The 20955-nt window shown below is 45.1% G+C and overlaps 16 non-coding genes across 16 annotated transcripts; all 16 read right to left on the minus strand.

Moving 5' to 3' along the window:
* Positions 1-815: 815 nt before the first annotated feature.
* On the minus strand, positions 816-1006 carry LOC141241209 (U2 spliceosomal RNA). Its single transcript, XR_012305992.1, has one exon. It is a non-coding gene; the product is annotated as a U2 spliceosomal RNA (small nuclear RNA).
* A 1124-nt stretch (positions 1007-2130) lies between these two features.
* LOC141241210 (U2 spliceosomal RNA) lies at positions 2131-2321 on the minus strand. Its single transcript, XR_012305993.1, has one exon. It is a non-coding gene; the product is annotated as a U2 spliceosomal RNA (small nuclear RNA).
* A 1122-nt stretch (positions 2322-3443) lies between these two features.
* On the minus strand, positions 3444-3634 carry LOC141241230 (U2 spliceosomal RNA). Its single transcript, XR_012306012.1, has one exon. It is a non-coding gene; the product is annotated as a U2 spliceosomal RNA (small nuclear RNA).
* Positions 3635-4756: 1122 nt separating this feature from the next.
* Positions 4757-4947, minus strand: LOC141241310 (U2 spliceosomal RNA). Its single transcript, XR_012306090.1, has one exon. It is a non-coding gene; the product is annotated as a U2 spliceosomal RNA (small nuclear RNA).
* Positions 4948-6068: 1121 nt separating this feature from the next.
* Positions 6069-6259, minus strand: LOC141241238 (U2 spliceosomal RNA). Its single transcript, XR_012306020.1, has one exon. It is a non-coding gene; the product is annotated as a U2 spliceosomal RNA (small nuclear RNA).
* Positions 6260-7379: 1120 nt separating this feature from the next.
* LOC141241211 (U2 spliceosomal RNA) lies at positions 7380-7570 on the minus strand. The gene has a single exon (XR_012305994.1). It is a non-coding gene; the product is annotated as a U2 spliceosomal RNA (small nuclear RNA).
* Positions 7571-8690: 1120 nt separating this feature from the next.
* Positions 8691-8881, minus strand: LOC141241277 (U2 spliceosomal RNA). Its single transcript, XR_012306057.1, has one exon. It is a non-coding gene; the product is annotated as a U2 spliceosomal RNA (small nuclear RNA).
* Positions 8882-9997: 1116 nt separating this feature from the next.
* LOC141241212 (U2 spliceosomal RNA) lies at positions 9998-10188 on the minus strand. The gene has a single exon (XR_012305995.1). It is a non-coding gene; the product is annotated as a U2 spliceosomal RNA (small nuclear RNA).
* Positions 10189-11308: 1120 nt separating this feature from the next.
* On the minus strand, positions 11309-11499 carry LOC141241288 (U2 spliceosomal RNA). Its single transcript, XR_012306068.1, has one exon. It is a non-coding gene; the product is annotated as a U2 spliceosomal RNA (small nuclear RNA).
* A 1120-nt stretch (positions 11500-12619) lies between these two features.
* On the minus strand, positions 12620-12810 carry LOC141241313 (U2 spliceosomal RNA). The gene has a single exon (XR_012306092.1). It is a non-coding gene; the product is annotated as a U2 spliceosomal RNA (small nuclear RNA).
* Positions 12811-13926: 1116 nt separating this feature from the next.
* LOC141241213 (U2 spliceosomal RNA) lies at positions 13927-14117 on the minus strand. The gene has a single exon (XR_012305996.1). It is a non-coding gene; the product is annotated as a U2 spliceosomal RNA (small nuclear RNA).
* Positions 14118-15237: 1120 nt separating this feature from the next.
* Positions 15238-15428, minus strand: LOC141241290 (U2 spliceosomal RNA). The gene has a single exon (XR_012306070.1). It is a non-coding gene; the product is annotated as a U2 spliceosomal RNA (small nuclear RNA).
* A 1119-nt stretch (positions 15429-16547) lies between these two features.
* On the minus strand, positions 16548-16738 carry LOC141241279 (U2 spliceosomal RNA). Its single transcript, XR_012306059.1, has one exon. It is a non-coding gene; the product is annotated as a U2 spliceosomal RNA (small nuclear RNA).
* A 1122-nt stretch (positions 16739-17860) lies between these two features.
* LOC141241214 (U2 spliceosomal RNA) lies at positions 17861-18051 on the minus strand. The gene has a single exon (XR_012305997.1). It is a non-coding gene; the product is annotated as a U2 spliceosomal RNA (small nuclear RNA).
* A 1120-nt stretch (positions 18052-19171) lies between these two features.
* Positions 19172-19362, minus strand: LOC141241317 (U2 spliceosomal RNA). The gene has a single exon (XR_012306096.1). It is a non-coding gene; the product is annotated as a U2 spliceosomal RNA (small nuclear RNA).
* Positions 19363-20482: 1120 nt separating this feature from the next.
* LOC141241215 (U2 spliceosomal RNA) lies at positions 20483-20673 on the minus strand. The gene has a single exon (XR_012305998.1). It is a non-coding gene; the product is annotated as a U2 spliceosomal RNA (small nuclear RNA).
* Between the last annotated feature and the right edge of the window lie 282 nt (positions 20674-20955).

The raw sequence follows: 20955 nt of genomic DNA on the forward strand, positions 1-20955 counted from the left end.
TGCTGATTAATTACCTCTCCTGCTGCTGCTGCTGCTGGCTGTCCAGCAGCAGACTGAAGGTGGCTGCTGCTGTGCGCAGGTATATAAAGGCTCAGAGCCTATTATGACACGCACAGCCAGCGTTCCATTGCCACATCCCGTCTACTGCAGGCGGGATACCTGGATGGCTGAATGTCACTGAGAAGCTCACAGAGACCGCCATAAGCAACAGTTTAAAAGAATGCCACAGACTAATCAACCAAACTTTTTGGGTTGGTTTCTCTTTTATAGTCTGCAGGCATTAAATGAAAGAAGTCAGTGTTCCAGCAGAGGGAGACAACGTTTCAGAAAAGGCATTGTAGCAAACCAAAAAAGAAATTTTAAGCGCAGCAGAGTAACCAGCTCACATACCTGTTAGCTCAGGTGAGTTTAAAAGGCTGCTGTTGATAACAAGGGCATTTGCTAAATAGATGGTGTGTGTGCAACAATATACTGAAAGGTCAATTATATTGTGCAGCTTATCTCACCACCTGTAGTTATTTAGGTGAAAGCTCCAAAATGCTTGCCTAATATGTCTGTTTATCCAAAAGGAAGTATAGAGGGAGAGCTAGATAGATAGCATTGCATTACATTACATTACATGGCAATGCAATGCACAGTTGCTGAAGTTGAACCAAAATGAGCTTGTCATCTGGCTTCTGCAACTTTTAACATGAAAAATCCAATGAGGAGAAGAAAAGCAAAGCCAAAGAGTCCATCCCAAAATCCGACAAACAAGCAAAATGAACAAAAAGCATTGAATTCAATTCTTTCTGATTTTAGAAACTGCATTAAAGAAGGGGTGCACCGGTCCTGGAGATACTGCAATACCAGGTCAATGCGTGGAGTGGACAGAGCAAGCTCTTTTTCCATCTCCCTGTTCTAAAAATCCATTTAATATATGGTCCCCAGATAGGGGACGTATCAGATATTAAACTGATAAGAACAGATACTACACTTGATCTTAGCCAAAAGGCCGAGAAGCGATAACCAGAATTGGTTTCCGACTACGGTGCCACCCAAGGATTCTGAAAAGTCCATTTGTGGAGATGGCCACCTGGACTCCCGTTAAGAAGACATGCTGTCAACCTCTAGATCCCTCACATGCCTGCACTTTTCGGCTTGCTGCTGCTGCAATCCACGCGTTTTAGATCTGCATAACTCCACCTCTTTTAGCACAGTACCCTCAACCCCCGGCTGTTCCCACCCGCCTCAACACCGTTGGAAGGGAGGAGAACCAATTAAGGCGGGGGGGGGGGGGGTGGAACGAGCAGCTGTCTACCCTTAGCAGGAGGGTTGCTGATTAATTACCTCTCCTGCTGCTGCTGCTGCTGGCTGTCCAGCAGCAGACTGAAGGTGGCTGCTGCTGTGCGCAGGTATATAAAGGCTCAGAGCCTATTATGACACGCGCAGCCAGCGTTCCATTGCCACATTCCGTCTACTGCAGGCGGGATACCTGGATGGCTGAATGTCACTGAGAAGCTCACAGAGACCGCCATAAGCAACAGTTTAAAAGAATGCCACAGACTAATCAACCAAACTTTTTGGGTTGGTTTCTCTTTTATAGTCTGCAGGCATTAAATGAAAGAAGTCAGTGTTCCAGCAGAGGGAGACAACGTTTCAGAAAAGGCATTGTAGCAAACCAAAAAAGAAATTTTAAGCGCAGCAGAGTAACCAGCTCACATACCTGTTAGCTCAGGTGAGTTTAAAAGGCTGCTGTTGATAACAAGGGCATTTGCTAAATAGATGGTGTGTGTGCAACAATATACTGAAAGGTCAATTATATTGTGCAGCTTATCTCACCACCTGTAGTTATTTAGGTGAAAGCTCCAAAATGCTTGCCTAATATGTCTGTTTATCCAAAAGGAAGTATAGAGGGAGAGCTAGATAGATAGCATTGCATTACATTACATTACATGGCAATGCAATGCACAGTTGCTGAAGTTGAACCAAAATGAGCTTGTCATCTGGCTTCTGCAACTTTTAACATGAAAAATCCAATGAGGAGAAGAAAAGCAAAGCCAAAGAGTCCATCCCAAAATCCGACAAACAAGCAAAATGAACAAAAAGCATTGAATTCAATTCTTTCTGATTTTAGAAACTGCATTAAAGAAGGGGTGCACCGGTCCTGGAGATACTGCAATACCAGGTCAATGCGTGGAGTGGACAGAGCAAGCTCTTTTTCCATCTCCCTGTTCTAAAAATCCATTTAATATATGGTCCCCAGATAGGGGACGTATCAGATATTAAACTGATAAGAACAGATACTACACTTGATCTTAGCCAAAAGGCCGAGAAGCGATAACCAGAATTGGTTTCCGACTACGGTGCCACCCAAGGATTCTGAAAAGTCCATTTGTGGAGATGGCCACCTGGACTCCCGTTAAGAAGACATGCTGTCAACCTCTAGATCCCTCACATGCCTGCACTTTTCGGCTTGCTGCTGCTGCAATCCACGCGTTTTAGATCTGCATAACTCCACCTCTTTTAGCACAGTACCCTCAACCCCCGGCTGTTCCCACCCGCCTCAACACCGTTGGAAGGGAGGAGAACCAATTAAGGCGGGGGGGGGGGGTGGAACGAGCAGCTGTCTACCCTTAGCAGGAGGGTTGCTGATTAATTACCTCTCCTGCTGCTGCTGCTGCTGGCTGTCCAGCAGCAGACTGAAGGTGGCTGCTGCTGTGCGCAGGTATATAAAGGCTCAGAGCCTATTATGACACGCGCAGCCAGCGTTCCATTGCCACATTCCGTCTACTGCAGGCGGGATACCTGGATGGCTGAATGTCACTGAGAAGCTCACAGAGACCGCCATAAGCAACAGTTTAAAAGAATGCCACAGACTAATCAACCAAACTTTTTGGGTTGGTTTCTCTTTTATAGTCTGCAGGCATTAAATGAAAGAAGTCAGTGTTCCAGCAGAGGGAGACAACGTTTCAGAAAAGGCATTGTAGCAAACCAAAAAAGAAATTTTAAGCGCAGCAGAGTAACCAGCTCACATACCTGTTAGCTCAGGTGAGTTTAAAAGGCTGCTGTTGATAACAAGGGCATTTGCTAAATAGATGGTGTGTGTGCAACAATATACTGAAAGGTCAATTATATTGTGCAGCTTATCTCACCACCTGTAGTTATTTAGGTGAAAGCTCCAAAATGCTTGCCTAATATGTCTGTTTATCCAAAAGGAAGTATAGAGGGAGAGCTAGATAGATAGCATTGCATTACATTACATTACATGGCAATGCAATGCACAGTTGCTGAAGTTGAACCAAAATGAGCTTGTCATCTGGCTTCTGCAACTTTTAACATGAAAAATCCAATGAGGAGAAGAAAAGCAAAGCCAAAGAGTCCATCCCAAAATCCGACAAACAAGCAAAATGAACAAAAAGCATTGAATTCAATTCTTTCTGATTTTAGAAACTGCATTAAAGAAGGGGTGCACCGGTCCTGGAGATACTGCAATACCAGGTCAATGCGTGGAGTGGACAGAGCAAGCTCTTTTTCCATCTCCCTGTTCTAAAAATCCATTTAATATATGGTCCCCAGATAGGGGACGTATCAGATATTAAACTGATAAGAACAGATACTACACTTGATCTTAGCCAAAAGGCCGAGAAGTGATAACCAGAATTGGTTTCCGACTACGGTGCCACCCAAGGATTCTGAAAAGTCCATTTGTGGAGATGGCCACCTGGACTCCCGTTAAGAAGACATGCTGTCAACCTCTAGATCCCTCACATGCCTGCACTTTTCGGCTTGCTGCTGCTGCAATCCACGCGTTTTAGATCTGCATAACTCCACCTCTTTTAGCACAGTACCCTCAACCCCCGGCTGTTCCCACCCGCCTCAACACCGTTGGAAGGGAGGAGAACCAATTAAGGCGGGGGGGGGGGGTGGAACGAGCAGCTGTCTACCCTTAGCAGGAGGGTTGCTGATTAATTACCTCTCCTGCTGCTGCTGCTGCTGGCTGTCCAGCAGCAGACTGAAGGTGGCTGCTGCTGTGCGCAGGTATATAAAGGCTCAGAGCCTATTATGACACGCGCAGCCAGCGTTCCATTGCCACATTCCGTCTACTGCAGGCGGGATACCTGGATGGCTGAATGTCACTGAGAAGCTCACAGAGACCGCCATAAGCAACAGTTTAAAAGAATGCCACAGACTAATCAACCAAACTTTTTGGGTTGGTTTCTCTTTTATAGTCTGCAGGCATTAAATGAAAGAAGTCAGTGTTCCAGCAGAGGGAGACAACGTTTCAGAAAAGGCATTGTAGCAAACCAAAAAAGAAATTTTAAGCGCAGCAGAGTAACCAGCTCACATACCTGTTAGCTCAGGTGAGTTTAAAAGGCTGCTGTTGATAACAAGGGCATTTGCTAAATAGATGGTGTGTGTGCAACAATATACTGAAAGGTCAATTATATTGTGCAGCTTATCTCACCACCTGTAGTTATTTAGGTGAAAGCTCCAAAATGCTTGCCTAATATGTCTGTTTATCCAAAAGGAAGTATAGAGGGAGAGCTAGATAGATAGCATTGCATTACATTACATTACATGGCAATGCAATGCACAGTTGCTGAAGTTGAACCAAAATGAGCTTGTCATCTGGCTTCTGCAACTTTTAACATGAAAAATCCAATGAGGAGAAGAAAAGCAAAGCCAAAGAGTCCATCCCAAAATCCGACAAACAAGCAAAATGAACAAAAAGCATTGAATTCAATTCTTTCTGATTTTAGAAACTGCATTAAAGAAGGGGTGCACCGGTCCTGGAGATACTGCAATACCAGGTCAATGCGTGGAGTGGACAGATCAAGCTCTTTTTCCATCTCCCTGTTCTAAAAATCCATTTAATATATGGTCCCCAGATAGGGGACGTATCAGATATTAAACTGATAAGAACAGATACTACACTTGATCTTAGCCAAAAGGCCGAGAAGCGATAACCAGAATTGGTTTCCGACTACAGTGCCACCCAAGGATTCTGAAAAGTCCATTTGTGGAGATGGCCACCTGGACTCCCGTTAAGAAGACATGCTGTCAACCTCTAGATCCCTCACATGCCTGCACTTTTCGGCTTGCTGCTGCTGCAATCCACGCGTTTTAGATCTGCATAACTCCACCTCTTTTAGCACAGTACCCTCAACCCCCGGCTGTTCCCACCCGCCTCAACACCGTTGGAAGGGAGGAGAACCAATTAAGGCGGGGGGGGGGGTGGAACGAGCAGCTGTCTACCCTTAGCAGGAGGGTTGCTGATTAATTACCTCTCCTGCTGCTGCTGCTGCTGGCTGTCCAGCAGCAGACTGAAGGTGGCTGCTGCTGTGCGCAGGTATATAAAGGCTCAGAGCCTATTATGACACGCGCAGCCAGCGTTCCATTGCCACATTCCGTCTACTGCAGGCGGGATACCTGGATGGCTGAATGTCACTGAGAAGCTCACAGAGACCGCCATAAGCAACAGTTTAAAAGAATGCCACAGACTAATCAACCAAACTTTTTGGGTTGGTTTCTCTTTTATAGTCTGCAGGCATTAAATGAAAGAAGTCAGTGTTCCAGCAGAGGGAGACAACGTTTCAGAAAAGGCATTGTAGCAAACCAAAAAAGAAATTTTAAGCGCAGCAGAGTAACCAGCTCACATACCTGTTAGCTCAGGTGAGTTTAAAAGGCTGCTGTTGATAACAAGGGCATTTGCTAAATAGATGGTGTGTGTGCAACAATATACTGAAAGGTCAATTATATTGTGCAGCTTATCTCACCACCTGTAGTTATTTAGGTGAAAGCTCCAAAATGCTTGCCTAATATGTCTGTTTATCCAAAAGGAAGTATAGAGGGAGAGCTAGATAGATAGCATTGCATTACATTACATTACATGGCAATGCAATGCACAGTTGCTGAAGTTGAACCAAAATGAGCTTGTCATCTGGCTTCTGCAACTTTTAACATGAAAAATCCAATGAGGAGAAGAAAAGCAAAGCCAAAGAGTCCATCCCAAAATCCGACAAACAAGCAAAATGAACAAAAAGCATTGAATTCAATTCTTTCTGATTTTAGAAGCTGCATTAAAGAAGGGGTGCACCGGTCCTGGAGATACTGCAATACCAGGTCAATGCGTGGAGTGGACAGAGCAAGCTCTTTTTCCATCTCCCTGTTCTAAAAATCCATTTAAGATATGGTCCCCAGATAGGGGACGTATCAGATATTAAACTGATAAGAACAGATACTACACTTGATCTTAGCCAAAAGGCCGAGAAGCGATAACCAGAATTGGTTTCCGACTACGGTGCCACCCAAGGATTCTGAAAAGTCCATTTGTGGAGATGGCCACCTGGACTCCCGTTAAGAAGACATGCTGTCAACCTCTAGATCCCTCACATGCCTGCACTTTTCGGCTTGCTGCTGCTGCAATCCACGCGTTTTAGATCTGCATAACTCCACCTCTTTTAGCACAGTACCCTCAACCCCCGGCTGTTCCCACCCGCCTCAACACCGTTGGAAGGGAGGAGAACCAATTAAGGCGGGGGGGGGGTGGAACGAGCAGCTGTCTACCCTTAGCAGGAGGGTTGCTGATTAATTACCTCTCCTGCTGCTGCTGCTGCTGGCTGTCCAGCAGCAGACTGAAGGTGGCTGCTGCTGTGCGCAGGTATATAAAGGCTCAGAGCCTATTATGACACGCGCAGCCAGCGTTCCATTGCCACATTCCGTCTACTGCAGGCGGGATACCTGGATGGCTGAATGTCACTGAGAAGCTCACAGAGACCGCCATAAGCAACAGTTTAAAAGAATGCCACAGACTAATCAACCAAACTTTTTGGGTTGGTTTCTCTTTTATAGTCTGCAGGCATTAAATGAAAGAAGTCAGTGTTCCAGCAGAGGGAGACAACGTTTCAGAAAAGGCATTGTAGCAAACCAAAAAAGAAATTTTAAGCGCAGCAGAGTAACCAGCTCACATACCTGTTAGCTCAGGTGAGTTTAAAAGGCTGCTGTTGATAACAAGGGCATTTGCTAAATAGATGGTGTGTGTGCAACAATATACTGAAAGGTCAATTATATTGTGCAGCTTATCTCACCACCTGTAGTTATTTAGGTGAAAGCTCCAAAATGCTTGCCTAATATGTCTGTTTATCCAAAAGGAAGTATAGAGGGAGAGCTAGATAGATAGCATTGCATTACATTACATTACATGGCAATGCAATGCACAGTTGCTGAAGTTGAACCAAAATGAGCTTGTCATCTGGCTTCTGCAACTTTTAACATGAAAAATCCAATGAGGAGAAGAAAAGCAAAGCCAAAGAGTCCATCCCAAAATCCGACAAACAAGCAAAATGAACAAAAAGCATTGAATTCAATTCTTTCTGATTTTAGAAACTGCATTAAAGAAGGGGTGCACCGGTCCTGGAGATACTGCAATACCAGGTCAATGCGTGGAGTGGACAGAGCAAGCTCTTTTTCCATCTCCCTGTTCTAAAAATCCATTTAATATATGGTCCCCAGATAGGGGACGTATCAGATATTAAACTGATAAGAACAGATACTACACTTGATCTTAGCCAAAAGGCCGAGAAGCGATAACCAGAATTGGTTTCCGACTACGGTGCCACCCAAGGATTCTGAAAAGTCCATTTGTGGAGATGGCCACCTGGACTCCCGTTAAGAAGACATGCTGTCAACCTCTAGATCCCTCACATGCCTGCACTTTTCGGCTTGCTGCTGCTGCAATCCACGCGTTTTAGATCTGCATAACTCCACCTCTTTTAGCACAGTACCCTCAACCCCCGGCTGTTCCCACCCGCCTCAACACCGTTGGAAGGGAGGAGAACCAATTAAGGCGGGGGGGGGGTGGAACGAGCAGCTGTCTACCCTTAGCAGGAGGGTTGCTGATTAATTACCTCTCCTGCTGCTGCTGCTGCTGGCTGTCCAGCAGCAGACTGAAGGTGGCTGCTGCTGTGCGCAGGTATATAAAGGCTCAGAGCCTATTATGACACGCGCAGCCAGCGTTCCATTGCCACATTCCGTCTACTGCAGGCGGGATACCTGGATGGCTGAATGTCACTGAGAAGCTCACAGAGACCGCCATAAGCAACAGTTTAAAAGAATGCCACAGACTAATCAACCAAACTTTTTGGGTTGGTTTCTCTTTTATAGTCTGCAGGCATTAAATGAAAGAAGTCAGTGTTCCAGCAGAGGGAGACAACGTTTCAGAAAAGGCATTGTAGCAAACCAAAAAAGAAATTTTAAGCGCAGCAGAGTAACCAGCTCACATACCTGTTAGCTCAGGTGAGTTTAAAAGGCTGCTGTTGATAACAAGGGCATTTGCTAAATAGATGGTGTGTGTGCAACAATATACTGAAAGGTCAATTATATTGTGCAGCTTATCTCACCACCTGTAGTTATTTAGGTGAAAGCTCCAAAATGCTTGCCTAATATGTCTGTTTATCCAAAAGGAAGTATAGAGGGAGAGCTAGATAGATAGCATTGCATTACAATACATTACATGGCAATGCAATGCACAGTTGCTGAAGTTGAACCAAAATGAGCTTGTCATCTGGCTTCTGCAACTTTTAACATGAAAAATCCAATGAGGAGAAGAAAAGCAAAGCCAAAGAGTCCATCCCAAAATCCGACAAACAAGCAAAATGAACAAAAAGCATTGAATTCAATTCTTTCTGATTTTAGAAACTGCATTAAAGAAGGGGTGCACCGGTCCTGGAGATACTGCAATACCATGTCAATGCGTGGAGTGGACAGAGCAAGCTCTTTTTCCATCTCCCTGTTCTAAAAATCCATTTAATATATGGTCCCCAGATAGGGGACGTATCAGATATTAAACTGATAAGAACAGATACTACACTTGATCTTAGCCAAAAGGCCGAGAAGCGATAACCAGAATTGGTTTCCGACTACGGTGCCACCCAAGGATTCTGAAAAGTCCATTTGTGGAGATGGCCACCTGGACTCCCGTTAAGAAGACATGCTGTCAACCTCTAGATCCCTCACATGCCTGCACTTTTCGGCTTGCTGCTGCTGCAATCCACGCGTTTTAGATCTGCATAACTCCACCTCTTTTAGCACAGTACCCTCAACCCCCGGCTGTTCCCACCCGCCTCAACACCGTTGGAAGGGAGGAGAACCAATTAAGGCGGGGGTGGGGGGTGGAACGAGCAGCTGTCTACCCTTAGCAGGAGGGTTGCTGATTAATTACCTCTCCTGCTGCTGCTGGCTGTCCAGCAGCAGACTGAAGGTGGCTGCTGCTGTGCGCAGGTATATAAAGGCTCAGAGCCTATTATGACACGCGCAGCCAGCGTTCCATTGCCACATTCCGTCTACTGCAGGCGGGATACCTGGATGGCTGAATGTCACTGAGAAGCTCACAGAGACCGCCATAAGCAACAGTTTAAAAGAATGCCACAGACTAATCAACCAAACTTTTTGGGTTGGTTTCTCTTTTATAGTCTGCAGGCATTAAATGAAAGAAGTCAGTGTTCCAGCAGAGGGAGACAACGTTTCAGAAAAGGCATTGTAGCAAACCAAAAAAGAAATTTTAAGCGCAGCAGAGTAACCAGCTCACATACCTGTTAGCTCAGGTGAGTTTAAAAGGCTGCTGTTGATAACAAGGGCATTTGCTAAATAGATGGTGTGTGTGCAACAATATACTGAAAGGTCAATTATATTGTGCAGCTTATCTCACCACCTGTAGTTATTTAGGTGAAAGCTCCAAAATGCTTGCCTAATATGTCTGTTTATCCAAAAGGAAGTATAGAGGGAGAGCTAGATAGATAGCATTGCATTACATTACATTACATGGCAATGCAATGCACAGTTGCTGAAGTTGAACCAAAATGAGCTTGTCATCTGGCTTCTGCAACTTTTAACATGAAAAATCCAATGAGGAGAAGAAAAGCAAAGCCAAAGAGTCCATCCCAAAATCCGACAAACAAGCAAAATGAACAAAAAGCATTGAATTCAATTCTTTCTGATTTTAGAAACTGCATTAAAGAAGGGGTGCACCGGTCCTGGAGATACTGCAATACCAGGTCAATGCGTGGAGTGGACAGAGCAAGCTCTTTTTCCATCTCCCTGTTCTAAAAATCCATTTAATATATGGTCCCCAGATAGGGGACGTATCAGATATTAAACTGATAAGAACAGATACTACACTTGATCTTAGCCAAAAGGCCGAGAAGCGATAACCAGAATTGGTTTCCGACTACGGTGCCACCCAAGGATTCTGAAAAGTCCATTTGTGGAGATGGCCACCTGGACTCCCGTTAAGAAGACATGCTGTCAACCTCTAGATCCCTCACATGCCTGCACTTTTCGGCTTGCTGCTGCTGCAATCCACGCGTTTTAGATCTGCATAACTCCACCTCTTTTAGCACAGTACCCTCAACCCCCGGCTGTTCCCACCCGCCTCAACACCGTTGGAAGGGAGGAGAACCAATTAAGGCCGGGGGGGGGTGGAACGAGCAGCTGTCTACCCTTAGCAGGAGGGTTGCTGATTAATTACCTCTCCTGCTGCTGCTGCTGCTGGCTGTCCAGCAGCAGACTGAAGGTGGCTGCTGCTGTGCGCAGGTATATAAAGGCTCAGAGCCTATTATGACACGCGCAGCCAGCGTTCCATTGCCACATTCCGTCTACTGCAGGCGGGATACCTGGATGGCTGAATGTCACTGAGAAGCTCACAGAGACCGCCATAAGCAACAGTTTAAAAGAATGCCACAGACTAATCAACCAAACTTTTTGGGTTGGTTTCTCTTTTATAGTCTGCAGGCATTAAATGAAAGAAGTCAGTGTTCCAGCAGAGGGAGACAACGTTTCAGAAAAGGCATTGTAGCAAACCAAAAAAGAAATTTTAAGCGCAGCAGAGTAACCAGCTCACATACCTGTTAGCTCAGGTGAGTTTAAAAGGCTGCTGTTGATAACAAGGGCATTTGCTAAATAGATGGTGTGTGTGCAACAATATACTGAAAGGTCAATTATATTGTGCAGCTTATCTCACCACCTGTAGTTATTTAGGTGAAAGCTCCAAAATGCTTGCCTAATATGTCTGTTTATCCAAAAGGAAGTATAGAGGGAGAGCTAGATAGATAGCATTGCATTACATTACATTACATGGCAATGCAATGCACAGTTGCTGAAGTTGAACCAAAATGAGCTTGTCATCTGGCTTCTGCAACTTTTAACATGAAAAATCCAATGAGGAGAAGAAAAGCAAAGCCAAAGAGTCCATCCCAAAATCCGACAAACAAGCAAAATGAACAAAAAGCATTGAATTCAATTCTTTCTGATTTTAGAAACTGCATTAAAGAAGGGGTGCACCGGTCCTGGAGATACTGCAATACCAGGTCAATGCGTGGAGTGGACAGAGCAAGCTCTTTTTCCATCTCCCTGTTCTAAAAATCCATTTAATATATGGTCCCCAGATAGGGGACGTATCAGATATTAAACTGATAAGAACAGATACTACACTTGATCTTAGCCAAAAGGCCGAAAAGCGATAACCAGAATTGGTTTCCGACTACGGTGCCACCCAAGGATTCTGAAAAGTCCATTTGTGGAGATGGCCACCTGGACTCCCGTTAAGAAGACATGCTGTCAACCTCTAGATCCCTCACATGCCTGCACTTTTCGGCTTGCTGCTGCTGCAATCCACGCGTTTTAGATCTGCATAACTCCACCTCTTTTAGCACAGTACCCTCAACCCCCGGCTGTTCCCACCCGCCTCAACACCGTTGGAAGGGAGGAGAACCAATTAAGGCGGGGGGGGGGTGGAACGAGCAGCTGTCTACCCTTAGCAGGAGGGTTGCTGATTAATTACCTCTCCTGCTGCTGCTGCTGCTGGCTGTCCAGCAGCAGACTGAAGGTGGCTGCTGCTGTGCGCAGGTATATAAAGGCTCAGAGCCTATTATGACACGCGCAGCCAGCGTTCCATTGCCACATTCCGTCTACTGCAGGCGGGATACCTGGATGGCTGAATGTCACTGAGAAGCTCACAGAGACCGCCATAAGCAACAGTTTAAAAGAATGCCACAGACTAATCAACCAAACTTTTTGGGTTGGTTTCTCTTTTATAGTCTGCAGGCATTAAATGAAAGAAGTCAGTGTTCCAGCAGAACGAGACAACGTTTCAGAAAAGGCATTGTAGCAAACCAAAAAAGAAATTTTAAGCGCAGCAGAGTAACCAGCTCACATACCTGTTAGCTCAGGTGAGTTTAAAAGGCTGCTGTTGATAACAAGGGCATTTGCTAAATAGATGGTGTGTGTGCAACAATATACTGAAAGGTCAATTATATTGTGCAGCTTATCTCACCACCTGTAGTTATTTAGGTGAAAGCTCCAAAATGCTTGCCTAATATGTCTGTTTATCCAAAAGGAAGTATAGAGGGAGAGCTAGATAGATAGCATTGCATTACATTACATTACATGGCAATGCAATGCACAGTTGCTGAAGTTGAACCAAAATGAGCTTGTCATCTGGCTTCTGCAACTTTTAACATGAAAAATCCAATGAGGAGAAGAAAAGCAAAGCCAAAGAGTCCATCCCAAAATCCGACAAACAAGCAAAATGAACAAAAAGCATTGAATTCAATTCTTTCTGATTTTAGAAACTGCATTAAAGAAGGGGTGCACCGGTCCTGGAGATACTGCAATACCAGGTCAATGCGTGGAGTGGACAGAGCAAGCTCATTTTCCATCTCACTGTTCTAAAAATCCATTTAATATATGGTCCCCAGATAGGGGACGTATCAGATATTAAACTGATAAGAACAGATACTACACTTGATCTTAGCCAAAAGGCCGAGAAGCGATAACCAGAATTGGTTTCCGACTACGGTGCCACCCAAGGATTCTGAAAAGTCCATTTGTGGAGATGGCCACCTGGACTCCCGTTAAGAAGACATGCTGTCAACCTCTAGATCCCTCACATGCCTGCACTTTTCGGCTTGCTGCTGCTGCAATCCACGCGTTTTAGATCTGCATAACTCCACCTCTTTTAGCACAGTACCCTCAACCCCCGGCTGTTCCCACCCGCCTCAACACCGTTGGAAGGGAGGAGAACCAATTAAGGCGGGGGTGGGGGGTGGAACGAGCAGCTGTCTACCCTTAGCAGGAGGGTTGCTGATTAATTACCTCTCCTGCTGCTGCTGGCTGTCCAGCAGCAGACTGAAGGTGGCTGCTGCTGTGCGCAGGTATATAAAGGCTCAGAGCCTATTATGACACGCGCAGCCAGCGTTCCATTGCCACATTCCGTCTACTGCAGGCGGGATACCTGGATGGCTGAATGTCACTGAGAAGCTCACAGAGACCGCCATAAGCAACAGTTTAAAAGAATGCCACAGACTAATCAACCAAACTTTTTGGGTTGGTTTCTCTTTTATAGTCTGCAGGCATTAAATGAAAGAAGTCAGTGTTCCAGCAGAGGGAGACAACGTTTCAGAAAAGGCATTGTAGCAAACCAAAAAAGAAATTTTAAGCGCAGCAGAGTAACCAGCTCACATACCTGTTAGCTCAGGTGAGTTTAAAAGGCTGCTGTTGATAACAAGGGCATTTGCTAAATAGATGGTGTGTGTGCAACAATATACTGAAAGGTCAATTATATTGTGCAGCTTATCTCACCACCTGTAGTTATTTAGGTGAAAGCTCCAAAATGCTTGCCTAATATGTCTGTTTATCCAAAAGGAAGTATAGAGGGAGAGCTAGATAGATAGCATTGCATTACATTACATTACATGGCAATGCAATGCACAGTTGCTGAAGTTGAACCAAAATGAGCTTGTCATCTGGCTTCTGCAACTTTTAACATGAAAAATCCAATGAGGAGAAGAAAAGCAAAGCCAAAGAGTCCATCCCAAAATCCGACAAACAAGCAAAATGAACAAAAAGCATTGAATTCAATTCTTTCTGATTTTAGAAACTGCATTAAAGAAGGGGTGCACCGGTCCTGGAGATACTGCAATACCAGGTCAATGCGTGGAGTGGACAGAGCAAGCTCTTTTTCCATCTCCCTGTTCTAAAAATCCATTTAATATATGGTCCCCAGATAGGGGACGTATCAGATATTAAACTGATAAGAACAGATACTACACTTGATCTTAGCCAAAAGGCCGAGAAGCGATAACCAGAATTGGTTTCCGACTACGGTGCCACCCAAGGATTCTGAAAAGTCCATTTGTGGAGATGGCCACCTGGACTCCCGTTAAGAAGACATGCTGTCAACCTCTAGATCCCTCACATGCCTGCACTTTTCGGCTTGCTGCTGCTGCAATCCACGCGTTTTAGATCTGCATAACTCCACCTCTTTTAGCACAGTACCCTCAACCCCCGGCTGTTCCCACCCGCCTCAACACCGTTGGAAGGGAGGAGAACCAATTAAGGCCGGGGGGGGGTGGAACGAGCAGCTGTCTACCCTTAGCAGGAGGGTTGCTGATTAATTACCTCTCCTGCTGCTGCTGCTGCTGGCTGTCCAGCAGCAGACTGAAGGTGGCTGCTGCTGTGCGCAGGTATATAAAGGCTCAGAGCCTATTATGACACGCGCAGCCAGCGTTCCATTGCCACATTCCGTCTACTGCAGGCGGGATACCTGGATGGCTGAATGTCACTGAGAAGCTCACAGAGACCGCCATAAGCAACAGTTTAAAAGAATGCCACAGACTAATCAACCAAACTTTTTGGGTTGGTTTCTCTTTTATAGTCTGCAGGCATTAAATGAAAGAAGTCAGTGTTCCAGCAGAGGGAGACAACGTTTCAGAAAAGGCATTGTAGCAAACCAAAAAAGAAATTTTAAGCGCAGCAGAGTAACCAGCTCACATACCTGTTAGCTCAGGTGAGTTTAAAAGGCTGCTGTTGATAACAAGGGCATTTGCTAAATAGATGGTGTGTGTGCAACAATATACTGAAAGGTCAATTATATTGTGCAGCTTATCTCACCACCTGTAGTTATTTAGGTGAAAGCTCCAAAATGCTTGCCTAATATGTCTGTTTATCCAAAAGGAAGTATAGAGGGAGAGCTAGATAGATAGCATTGCATTACATTACATTACATGGCAATGCAATGCACAGTTGCTGAAGTTGAACCAAAATGAGCTTGTCATCTGGCTTCTGCAACTTTTAACATGAAAAATCCAATGAGGAGAAGAAAAGCAAAGCCAAAGAGTCCATCCCAAAATCCGACAAACAAGCAAAATGAACAAAAAGCATTGAATTCAATTCTTTCTGATTTTAGAAACTGCATTAAAGAAGGGGTGCACCGGTCCTGGAGATACTGCAATACCAGGTCAATGCGTGGAGTGGACAGAGCAAGCTCTTTTTCCATCTCCCTGTTCTAAAAATCCATTTAATATATGGTCCCCAGATAGGGGACGTATCAGATATTAAACTGATAAGAACAGATACTACACTTGATCTTAGCCAAAAGGCCGAAAAGCGATAACCAGAATTGGTTTCCGACTACGGTGCCACCCAAGGATTCTGAAAAGTCCATTTGTGGAGATGGCCACCTGGACTCCCGTTAAGAAGACATGCTGTCAACCTCTAGATCCCTCACATGCCTGCACTTTTCGGCTTGCTGCTGCTGCAATCCACGCGTTTTAGATCTGCATAACTCCACCTCTTTTAGCACAGTACCCTCAACCCCCGGCTGTTCCCACCCGCCTCAACACCGTTGGAAGGGAGGAGAACCAATTAAGGCGGGGGGGGGTGGAACGAGCAGCTGTCTACCCTTAGCAGGAGGGTTGCTGATTAATTACCTCTCCTGCTGCTGCTGCTGCTGGCTGTCCAGCAGCAGACTGAAGGTGGCTGCTGCTGTGCGCAGGTATATAAAGGCTCAGAGCCTATTATGACACGCGCAGCCAGCGTTCCATTGCCACATTCCGTCTACTGCAGGCGGGATACCTGGATGGCTGAATGTCACTGAGAAGCTCACAGAGACCGCCATAAGCAACAGTTTAAAAGAATGCCACAGACTAATCAACCAAACTTTTTGGGTTGGTTTCTCTTTTATAGTCTGCAGGCATTAAATGAAAGAAGTCAGTGTTCCAGCAGAACGAGACAACGTTTCAGAAAAGGCATTGTAGCAAACCAAAAAAGAAATTTTAAGCGCAGCAGAGTAACCAGCTCACATACCTGTTAGCTCAGGTGAGTTTAAAAGGCTGCTGTTGATAACAAGGGCATTTGCTAAATAGATGGTGTGTGTGCAACAATATACTGAAAGGTCAATTATATTGTGCAGCTTATCTCACCACCTGTAGTTATTTAGGTGAAAGCTCCAAAATGCTTGCCTAATATGTCTGTTTATCCAAAAGGAAGTATAGAGGGAGAGCTAGATAGATAGCATTGCATTACATTACATTACATGGCAATGCAATGCACAGTTGCTGAAGTTGAACCAAAATGAGCTTGTCATCTGGCTTCTGCAACTTTTAACATGAAAAATCCAATGAGGAGAAGAAAAGCAAAGCCAAAGAGTCCATCCCAAAATCCGACAAACAAGCAAAATGAACAAAAAGCATTGAATTCAATTCTTTCTGATTTTAGAAACTGCATTAAAGAAGGGGTGCACCGGTCCTGGAGATACTGCAATACCATGTCAATGCGTGGAGTGGACAGAGCAAGCTCTTTTTCCATCTCCCTGTTCTAAAAATCCATTTAATATATGGTCCCCAGATAGGGGACGTATCAGATATTAAACTGATAAGAACAGATACTACACTTGATCTTAGCCAAAAGGCCGAGAAGCGATAACCAGAATTGGTTTCCGACTACGGTGCCACCCAAGGATTCTGAAAAGTCCATTTGTGGAGATGGCCACCTGGACTCCCGTTAAGAAGACATGCTGTCAACCTCTAGATCCCTCACATGCCTGCACTTTTCGGCTTGCTGCTGCTGCAATCCACGCGTTTTAGATCTGCATAACTCCACCTCTTTTAGCACAGTACCCTCAACCCCCGGCTGTTCCCACCCGCCTCAACACCGTTGGAAGGGAGGAGAACCAATTAAGGCGGGGGTGGGGGGTGGAGCGAGCAGCTGTCTACCCTTAGCAGGAGGGTTGCTGATTAATTACCTCTCCTGCTGCTGCTGCTGCTGGCTGTCCAGCAGCAGACTGAAGGTGGCTGCTGCTGTGCGCAGGTATATAAAGGCTCAGAGCCTATTATGACACGCGCAGCCAGCGTTCCATTGCCACATTCCGTCTACTGCAGGCGGGATACCTGGATGGCTGAATGTCACTGAGAAGCTCACAGAGACCGCCATAAGCAACAGTTTAAAAGAATGCCACAGACTAATCAACCAAACTTTTTGGGTTGGTTTCTCTTTTATAGTCTGCAGGCATTAAATGAAAGAAGTCAGTGTTCCAGCAGAGGGAGACAACGTTTCAGAAAAGGCATTGTAGCAAACCAAAAAAGAAATTTTAAGCGCAGCAGAGTAACCAGCTCACATACCTGTTAGCTCAGGTGAGTTTAAAAGGCTGCTGTTGATAACAAGGGCATTTGCTAAATAGATGGTGTGTGTGCAACAATATACTGAAAGGTCAATTATATTGTGCAGCTTATCTCACCACCTGTAGTTATTTAGGTGAAAGCTCCAAAATGCTTGCCTAATATGTCTGTTTATCCAAAAGGAAGTATAGAGGGAGAGCTAGATAGATAGCATTGCATTACATTACATTACATGGCAATGCAATGCACAGTTGCTGAAGTTGAACCAAAATGAGCTTGTCATCTGGCTTCTGCAACTTTTAACATGAAAAATCCAATGAGGAGAAGAAAAGCAAAGCCAAAGAGTCCATCCCAAAATCCGACAAACAAGCAAAATGAACAAAAAGCATTGAATTCAATTCTTTCTGATTTTAGAAACTGCATTAAAGAAGGGGTGCACCGGTCCTGGAGATACTGCAATACCAGGTCAATGCGTGGAGTGGACAGAGCAAGCTCTTTTTCCATCTCCCTGTTCTAAAAATCCATTTAATATATGGTCCCCAGATAGGGGACGTATCAGATATTAAACTGATAAGAACAGATACTACACTTGATCTTAGCCAAAAGGCCGAGAAGCGATAACCAGAATTGGTTTCCGACTACGGTGCCACCCAAGGATTCTGAAAAGTCCATTTGTGGAGATGGCCACCTGGACTCCCGTTAAGAAGACATGCTGTCAACCTCTAGATCCCTCACATGCCTGCACTTTTCGGCTTGCTGCTGCTGCAATCCACGCGTTTTAGATCTGCATAACTCCACCTCTTTTAGCACAGTACCCTCAACCCCCGGCTGTTCCCACCCGCCTCAACACCGTTGGAAGGGAGGAGAACCAATTAAGGCGGGGGGGGGGTGGAACGAGCAGCTGTCTACCCTTAGCAGGAGGGTTGCTGATTAATTACCTCTCCTGCTGCTGCTGCTGCTGGCTGTCCAGCAGCAGACTGAAGGTGGCTGCTGCTGTGCGCAGGTATATAAAGGCTCAGAGCCTATTATGACACGCGCAGCCAGCGTTCCATTGCCACATTCCGTCTACTGCAGGCGGGATACCTGGATGGCTGAATGTCACTGAGAAGCTCACAGAGACCGCCATAAGCAACAGTTTAAAAGAATGCCACAGACTAATCAACCAAACTTTTTGGGTTGGTTTCTCTTTTATAGTCTGCAGGCATTAAATGAAAGAAGTCAGTGTTCCAGCAGAGGGAGACAACGTTTCAGAAAAGGCATTGTAGCAAACCAAAAAAGAAATTTTAAGCGCAGCAGAGTAACCAGCTCACATACCTGTTAGCTCAGGTGAGTTTAAAAGGCTGCTGTTGATAACAAGGGCATTTGCTAAATAGATGGTGTGTGTGCAACAATATACTGAAAGGTCAATTATATTGTGCAGCTTATCTCACCACCTGTAGTTATTTAGGTGAAAGCTCCAAAATGCTTGCCTAATATGTCTGTTTATCCAAAAGGAAGTATAGAGGGAGAGCTAGATAGATAGCATTGCATTACATTACATTACATGGCAATGCAATGCACAGTTGCTGAAGTTGAACCAAAATGAGCTTGTCATCTGGCTTCTGCAACTTTTAACATGAAAAATCCAATGAGGAGAAGAAAAGCAAAGCCAAAGAGTCCATCCCAAAATCCGACAAACAAGCAAAATGAACAAAAAGCATTGAATTCAATTCTTTCTGATTTTAGAAACTGCATTAAAGAAGGGGTGCACCGGTCCTGGAGATACTGCAATACCAGGTCAATGCGTGGAGTGGACAGAGCAAGCTGTTTTTCCATCTCCCTGTTCTAAAAATCCATTTAATATATGGTCCCCAGATAGGCGACGTATCAGATATTAAACTGATAAGAACAGATACTACACTTGATCTTAGCCAAAAGGCCGAGAAGCGATAACCAGAATTGGTTTCCGACTACGGTGCCACCCAAGGATTCTGAAAAGTCCATTTGTGGAGATGGCCACCTGGACTCCCGTTAAGAAGACATGCTGTCAACCTCTAGATCCCTCACATGCCTGCACTTTTCGGCTTGCTGCTGCTGCAATCCACGCATTTTAGATCTGCATAACTCCACCTCTTTTAGCACAGTACCCTCAACCCCCGGCTGTTCCCACCCGCCTCAACACCGTTGGAAGGGAGGAGAGCCAATTAAGGCGGGGGGGGGGTGGAACGAGCAGCTGTCTACCCTTAGCAGGAGGGTTGCTGATTAATTACCTCTCCTGCTGCTGCTGCTGCTGGCTGTCCAGCAGCAGACTGAAGGTGGCTGCTGCTGTGCGCAGGTATATAAAGGCTCAGAGCCTATTATGACACGCGCAGCCAGCGTTCCATTGCCACATTCCGTCTACTGCAGGCGGGATACCTGGATGGCTGAATGTCACTGAGAAGCTCACAGAGACCGCCATAAGCAACAGTTTAAAAGAATGCCACAGACTAATCAACCAAACTTTTTGGGTTGGTTTCTCTTTTATAGTCTGCAGGCATTAAATGAAAGAAGTCAGTGTTCCAGCAGAGGGAGACAACGTTTCAGAAAAGGCATTGTAGCAAACCAAAAAAGAAATTTTAAGCGCAGCAGAGTAACCAGCTCACATACCTGTTAGCTCAGGTGAGTTTAAAAGGCTGCTGTTGATAACAAGGGCATTTGCTAAATAGATGGTGTGTGTGCAACAATATACTGAAAGGTCAATTATATTGTGCAGCTTATCTCACCACCTGTAGTTATTTAGGTGAAAGCTCCAAAATGCTTGCCTAATATGTCTGTTTATCCAAAAGGAAGTATAGAGGGAGAGCTAGATAGATAGCATTGCATTACATTACATTACATGGCAATGCAATGCACAGTTGCTGAAGTTGAACCAAAATGAGCTTGTCATCTGGCTTCTGCAACTTTTAACATGAAAAATCCAATGAGGAGAAGAAAAGCAAAGCCAAAGAGTCCATCCCAAAATCCGACAAACAAGCAAAATGAACAAAAAGCATTGAATTCAATTCTTTCTGATTTTAGAAACTGCATTAAAGAAGGGGTGCACCGGTCCTGGAGATACTGCAATACCAGGTCAATGCGTGGAGTGGACAGAGCAAGCTCTTTTTCCATCTCCCTGTTCTAAAAATCCATTTAATATATGGTCCCCAGATAGGGGACGTATCAGATATTAAACTGATAAGAACAGATACTACACTTGATCTTAGCCAAAAGGCCGAGAAGCGATAACCAGAATTGGTTTCCGACTACGGTGCCACCCAAGGATTCTGAAAAGTCCATTTGTGGAGATGGCCACCTGGACTCCCGTTAAGAAGACATGCTGTCAACCTCTAGATCCCTCACATGCCTGCACTTTTCGGCTTGCTGCTGCTGCAATCCACGCGTTTTAGATCTGCATAACTCCACCTCTTTTAGCACAGTACCCTCAACCCCCGGCTGTTCCCACCCGCCTCAACACCATTGGAAGGGAGGAGAACCAATTAAGGCGGGGGGGGGGGTGGAACGAGCA

The sequence above is a fragment of the Phyllobates terribilis genome, unplaced genomic scaffold, assembly GCF_046119375.1.
Source record: "Phyllobates terribilis strain yellow unplaced genomic scaffold, ASM4611937v1 Scaffold_986__1_contigs__length_492241, whole genome shotgun sequence".
NCBI classification, from domain to species: domain Eukaryota; kingdom Metazoa; phylum Chordata; class Amphibia; order Anura; family Dendrobatidae; genus Phyllobates; species Phyllobates terribilis.